Source organism: Drosophila ananassae, chromosome 2R (assembly GCF_017639315.1).
Source record: "Drosophila ananassae strain 14024-0371.13 chromosome 2R, ASM1763931v2, whole genome shotgun sequence".
NCBI classification, from domain to species: Eukaryota; Metazoa; Arthropoda; class Insecta; order Diptera; family Drosophilidae; genus Drosophila; species Drosophila ananassae.
This window is the reverse complement of record NC_057928.1, coordinates 16,601,274-16,607,937: the sequence shown is the minus strand read 5'-3', so window position 1 is coordinate 16,607,937 and position 6,664 is coordinate 16,601,274. Positions and strand designations below refer to the sequence as shown.

Here is a 6,664-nt window from a genome sequence, read left to right as displayed (position 1 = left end):
TATTAAAATATTTATATTTATTCTATAAAAAGTACATACTTTTAGAAGAATATTTTAAGGATTAATAAAATGTTTATGCTGACTAGGCAACCTAATACTACTGTCTTCTTGGATATCATTTCTTGCAACATTTTTAAAAAAACAAAATATAATTTCTAGTAATTTTTAAGAAATATATTTAATAAAATATATACCTCCCAAGGTGCATCATTTGGTTGCACTACCCGAGATGTTGGAACGAAAAAAAGCGCTCTCAAAACAAGCTGCAAGTCCCAGACCCAGTCCCCATCCCCAGACCCAGTCCCAGTCCCAGCACCAATTCGATGACCATGTCCAGCTGCAAGTCCAAGTCAGTAAAGTCCGAGATTGGGGCAGGCAGGCTGGCTATAGACTGACTATAATTATGGCATGGCCATGTCAAACAAGGGCGATGCAAGTGGATTTCGACTAAAAGGCCGGACCGTCTTGAAGGATGCTCACTTTGGGGCATCAGATCGGGGGCATGGCGCGCCCAGCCAGTCTCAAGTTGATTGATGTCCAGCGGACCGCTGGAGTGTCGAATCCAAAGTCGAGGGGGCTGGCTATGGGCTCTGCCCCAAATTTCAACTCCGTGTCTGATCCGGTCTTGGTAAGAATCAGAATCTCTTGAAAGGAGCTCGTATTCCTGGTCCATATGGAGCACATGTTGCTGATGTTCCAGTTGCCATTTTTGATATCCATTGCTTGTGGGATGGAAGGGTATATCTTAGTTATAGAGAGGAGGAAAATTTATTATTTTTGCAAGAGTTTTGATAGAAACTGAGACTTTTAATGTTTTGATTTTGACTCTTTGGAGGTGGCTTGTACTGACAAAATACTGGGTATCTCTTAGTTCATAAAACTCAAGTTTCTGGCTTAAATATCCTTTTATTTTTTGGTGGGACTGTGCCTTGATTAAATCACTTTTCAGTCACTGACAGTTAATCAAGGCGCTGGGGCCGGTGAAGCTGCGAAAAAAATGCATTTTCAAGGTGCACCATGGGGTGTTCGGTCGTGACTCGCCCCTGATATCGCCCTCTCAGTCTCTTACCCCTCGCCCATCTCTGTCGCTCTGATGGTTGTCCGGGCAGCCGACGTCGCCGCTGCCGCCATGCAACTTCCGCCTGCTCCAATTGTTTGCGCATACAAAGAAGCCTCGTTGCAACTGTGTGTGTGTGTGTGTGTGTGCGTTGCACGTTGCATGTATATATGTATGTATGTGTTGCATGTTGGATATAATCCAAACAAACATATTGTTTTGTCTGCCACGGTCTGCAGTTCGCCGCGACTCCCCGACGGAACCCCCTGCTAACCCTTCGCGACCCCGTCTGTTGTCGTCACCCCTCTTGTCACTGCCCCTCCCCCCTGTCTGTGTGTCGATTGTGCTGGGCTGCAACAAAGCGACGTCGTCGTCATCGTCATCGTCGTCGTCGACGTTGCCGCCGTCTGAAGTGCATCACAGGAGAGGTAAGAGGTAAGAGGTACGAGGCAAGAGCAACAACAGCAAAGCTCAGCATGCAATTTTTATTTTTTATTTTTTATTTTTTTGTTTTTTGTCGCTGCACTGCACTTGGGTTTTTTCGATTTTTCAATTTTTAGTTTTTTGTTTTTTCGCTTTTTCTCCTTAATTTTTTTTTTTTGTTGGCCTGTCCAATGCCAGACAGTGGGCACAATTTTTGTGTCCAGAAAAGATCGGGGCTATGGGCTTATTGGGAAGGGGCAATGCCTCTTGTGGCACCATCAGTCGGCTTAGTGTCAAGCCAACCAAGCAACTAACTGCACTTTGAAATGTCCATAAATGGGGATGATTTTTTGTCCAGGTACCAGGTATCCTTTAAAGCAGGGATGCCCAGTCCCATTGCTCTCGTTCCTCCTTTGTTGTTGGATTGCTCTGTCATATGGGTAGAGCAAAATCATATACGTGTGCTGCTCCCAGTATAGGCAAGGCAAATTACAATAACAATTTTTCTTAGTTTAATAACACTTAAACAGTTTCAACACTTTTTTGGCATTTTGTTGTTGGATTGCCGAAAACTTTTCACTGCAAGAAATCACTTCTTGTTGAGGTTTTGGACAGAATGGTTGACTTTGGAACGATGAATTTTTTCTTTGCCGAAAATTTTCTTTGCGAGCAGCAATGTATTATATGTAATATAATAATAAGCGGAAACAAAAAAATTAATTTGGAAAGGCATTTTATTAAATGCTATGCTAAAGTATCTGCGTCACAAGCCGATATGGAAGCGCAGTAAAAAAAATTCGAAAAATAATTGAGCATATTGAAAATAATTATAATCCTAAAATTAATTCTCAATTATCCGAAATAATTTTTTTTTTTTTTTCTGTTGAAAATGTTACAAAAATTTTTTTCAGTGATACGATAGAAAAAAAAAAAAAAACTATCGCTCATATGTATTTGTGCTTTTGTGCATAGGTATTGGAATTTGCTCTGTCATAAGCAGTGCTTGGGCACCCCTGCTTTAAAGTTTTATGCAAATCTCTATCAATTTTTAAAATAAATTTTTACTTCATTTGGTCGACTTAATTATTCTCTTTTTGGCTATTACTTTCGCCTAAGCTTTTTATGTCTCATTTGTCGCAGCTAGTCACCTAGCCTCCCTCCCTCATCATCATCATCATCATCATTGTGTTCTTCTTCATTAAACTTTGCAACAAAAGCACTTTTGTGTCAGTCATCAGTCCAGCCAGCCATCCAGCCAGTCAGCCAGCCGTTGTCTAGGACCACCGGAGCTATTCTCCGGCACCAGCTCCAGCTCCAGCTCCGGCTACGGTTACGGCTCTGCTCCATTTTGAAGTTGTCTGCATCTCAGACACCGGCGACAGCAGCAACGGGGCACATAGCCTTTTAGTTTAAGTTGTAGACGTCTGGCCCCGGCCAGAATCACAAATCTCACTTGGCCGAAAAAAGGACATTTTTTAAAAGATATTTACAAAGATTTTAGAGCCATTATTTTCTCAAAATAATTTTTGAGGTAAAAGGTAACATTTGAAACCCCCAATATCTAAGAGATCCTTCAGATTATTTCTCTCTGTGTATAACTGAAAAATCAGTGACTGTGGACAAGAGTCTGGAACTCTAACTGCGGCTTAAGTAGGTTGGCTGGCTAACCACCCCTGGCTGGAGTTTGGTGTTCGGTTCGGTATAGCCCTCAACCACCCGCCGAACCACCCAACGAACCACCTAGCAAACCACCCGCATCGCCCACTGACAGAGTCGCTTCAGTCGCGCCATCTCAGGCCTCGGCTTTGTTATTCATATTATCCGGCAAATATTTGTCGTTGTCATACGAAAAATGTCTACAAAACGAACGAAAAAACACACACACTCGGGTCGGGTCGGTCGAGACAAGAAAAAGGGTTGCTTTACTTTGCCATGGACCGACCGACCCACCAGACTCGAAATCAGTCTGAGACTACTCTCGAGTAACCCCCTCGATCAGCACTAATGGCCGCAATTGTGGGCTGCCTCCTTGGCAGCCGACCCAAATTGTCTGCAACAATTGCAGTGATTTCCCTCCCTTCCCCTGGTCTCCTCTGATAATATCTTAATAGATTCTTTTGCTCGGCTGCAGCTTCATTTGAATTTGAATTCAGAGCCAGGGATTGGGGATTGTCGGGTCGGTCTGTCTGTCTGTCAGTCATTCCATCAATGTCTTTGCGGCTTCCAAAAGGTGTCTTTCAGGGGCCTTTCAGCCTTTCGTTGACTTCTTAGCGTTCTCCGGTCTCGGTTTTTGTGCGTCTGGTGGCTCTTTCTGTGGATCTGTCGTCGTCTACTTTTGCAATTTGTATAATGAGCATTTGCCACACAGCTCCCTTGACTTTCAGCACCTCATTGTGCCACTGGCCAGGGCCATCTGGGTTGAAAAGAGCCGAGGATTTCCTTCATTGTGGACGGGCTTCGTTTTACTTTTTTGGGGTTATTAATGGGAGGTTTAGTTGAGATTTTTTAAAATAATAAATAAATTTAATTTTTATACTTTTAAAGAGTATAGCTTTACCTTTAATTTCAACAGTTATTTATGAGATGATTAAACACAAATATATTCAATCGATTGTCACAGCTTTGCAATTAAAAATGTTTCTCTATTTTCTGTATTTCTAAAAAGTAAGCTGATTATGAACTTGAACTTTGAGCCCTTTCCAAAATCTATTCTCATGTGACAGCCCATTTTCCAACTAGAATCGTGATCAGAACATCAATTATACCCGAAACAATTACAATAAATCGTTTGGGGCTTGTTATTAAAAAATCATTAGCTTGGAAACTGTGGAAACATTAAATTGATTTTAAGTAAAATTATTGTGAGTTTATCCATTCTATTGATTTTAAAATACGTTACAATACGTTTCATATTGATTTTATTATATAAACGATCTGGTAATTAATAACAAAACCAACGATTTATATAGTTCAGTGGATAGAGTATTTTATTCAAACTATTTAATATATTTATAATATTCTCCATCCATAAGTCATGGACAAGGGTTTTCTGTTTTTCGCCATTTTCACTATAATATTTTCTTTGAAATGCCGTCTGACTTTTCGAATATCAACCACACCTGTCCTATGGATGTAAGTTTAAAGTTACAAGTTCTATAAAATAAGATACACATTGTAAAACTGTTGTCATTATATTCCAGGGAGTTTTCGTCCTATTGGTTCTTTTACGAGAAGCCCCAGTTCGTAGTAAATGTTAGTTTCGAATTCATTGAGGACTTGATTTAAATATTTGTAAAAGAAATTACTGCAAAAGTATTGTGTATTTTTAATCATCATAGCTTGATAAATATAATTTTCTTTTATCCTACAAAAAAACATTTTCTTTTTATGTACATTATGATATTTAAAATAAACTCCACACATTTTAAAAAAATTAAAAAAGAAAGCTCTATGATATATTGTACTTCTAATTGCAACATAAATTCCCTCGAATTGAATATACCCTTGGACTCTTCAAATACCGGGTATTAATACATATTTCACATGTGCCAGGATTATGATCTAAATACAAAATTACACAAGAAGAAATTATGGTACTCATTAAAAAATCATTAGTTAGATTGTAAATAAAATTAGTGAGGCCTAGACACTCACTATTTTCCGTACATATATAATATAAATAAAATATATTAAAAGTTTCGGGAATACAACTGTCGAGTTTTTTCAATAGACAAGTATCATGCGGTTGGCATTGGGCATTTTAGCCGTGATTACTCTCTACTTTTTCCGTCCAATAGTAAGCTTCAAAAAAATAACTCAAAAATTAATTATGTGAGAATATTTTGAATTTGTAGGATTCGGTTGTTTTAAAATGACAAACGTGGCCTGGGCAGCTATAACAAGTCCTGGGTTCGGATAAATACGTATCGTTTGAAGGCGGTGGGGCGTAACAGAGTTTCGTTCAATTTCAATGCCACTTTCATCCATCCGACCAACAACATTACGACTCATTACCAACTCTTCAAAAGGGCGAGTGGCTATAAGCCTTGGATGGTAAATGTAAAGATCGACGGCTGTCGTTTCATGCGCCGGCCATACGACGCTATTGGTATATTAATGTTTAATATTTACAAACGGTTCTCCAACATCAATCATACATGTCCTTTTGAGGTAAGCTCTCCCAAAACTCTCGCTTTTTCTGAATTAATTTTTGAATGTTAAAAGGGTCATCTCTTCCTTAAGGACATGTACTTGTCGACCGAAGTGATGCGACTGCCATTGCCAACTGGAGACTATTTGCTTTCAATAGATTGGATATTTTACGGAATATCTCAGTTTGCCACCAATGTCAGTTTTCAATTCGTTGAGGATTTGTTGAAATAAATTGGGGATTTGGTTTCATGAGTTTTATTACCAAAATTCAGTTCAGACTTCAGTTTAAGTCTCTGAAAACTCATTTATCACTTAGCTTAAGAACTACTTACTATACCCACACATTTTGATGGGAAGATCGTCAAAAAACGCTTGAGAAAACCATCCACAGAAGCGTCCCAGTCCAATAACCCGTCAAAAGCAGGCTTTTGGTAATAGACCTGTCGCTTTGCCGGCCAACTCCGTGAGCCATCCCGGCCATATGTTAGACATTTATGTCTTGCTTTTCGACACCAGCCAATGGCCCGAATGAACCCAAGGCACATCCCCCCAAGAATCTAGCTGGCCATTTTCAGGACACTGATAAAAATAACAATATATATTTATTTAAAAAATTTACGTATTTCTCAAAGTGGGCTTACAGCTTTTTTTAAATGATTGTAACAAAGTATTTAAGCGTAACTTCATATAATTTAGTTTTAAAAATAAAACCACAACTCCTTTTTTTTGATTTTTTGGCAAGTGCATGATGCGCCAGCCCACCCCTCAGAAAATCCCGACCGCAACTAGCAAACGTTGGAGTTTTTGGCCCTCGGCGACTATTATTACCACATTTACGACCCTAACGTCTGCTTCGGTTGCTGCTGCTGCCTGTTGTTGTTTTTCGTGTGGCATCTTCTGCTGCTGCTGCTGTTGCTGCCACATTGCCACTGCCACTGCTTTCACTCCTGCAATGGTAGTGCCCCTCCAGCCAGTGTTCATAAAAATGGCATTGTAATGGGTCTTTGGAGGCGTCACCATCGTTGCCACAGC

The 6,664-nt window shown here is 39.8% G+C and overlaps 1 pseudogene; it reads left to right on the top strand.

Moving 5' to 3' along the window:
* The first annotated feature begins 229 nt into the window (after window positions 1–229).
* LOC26515120 lies at window positions 230–6,664 on the top strand (annotated as a pseudogene).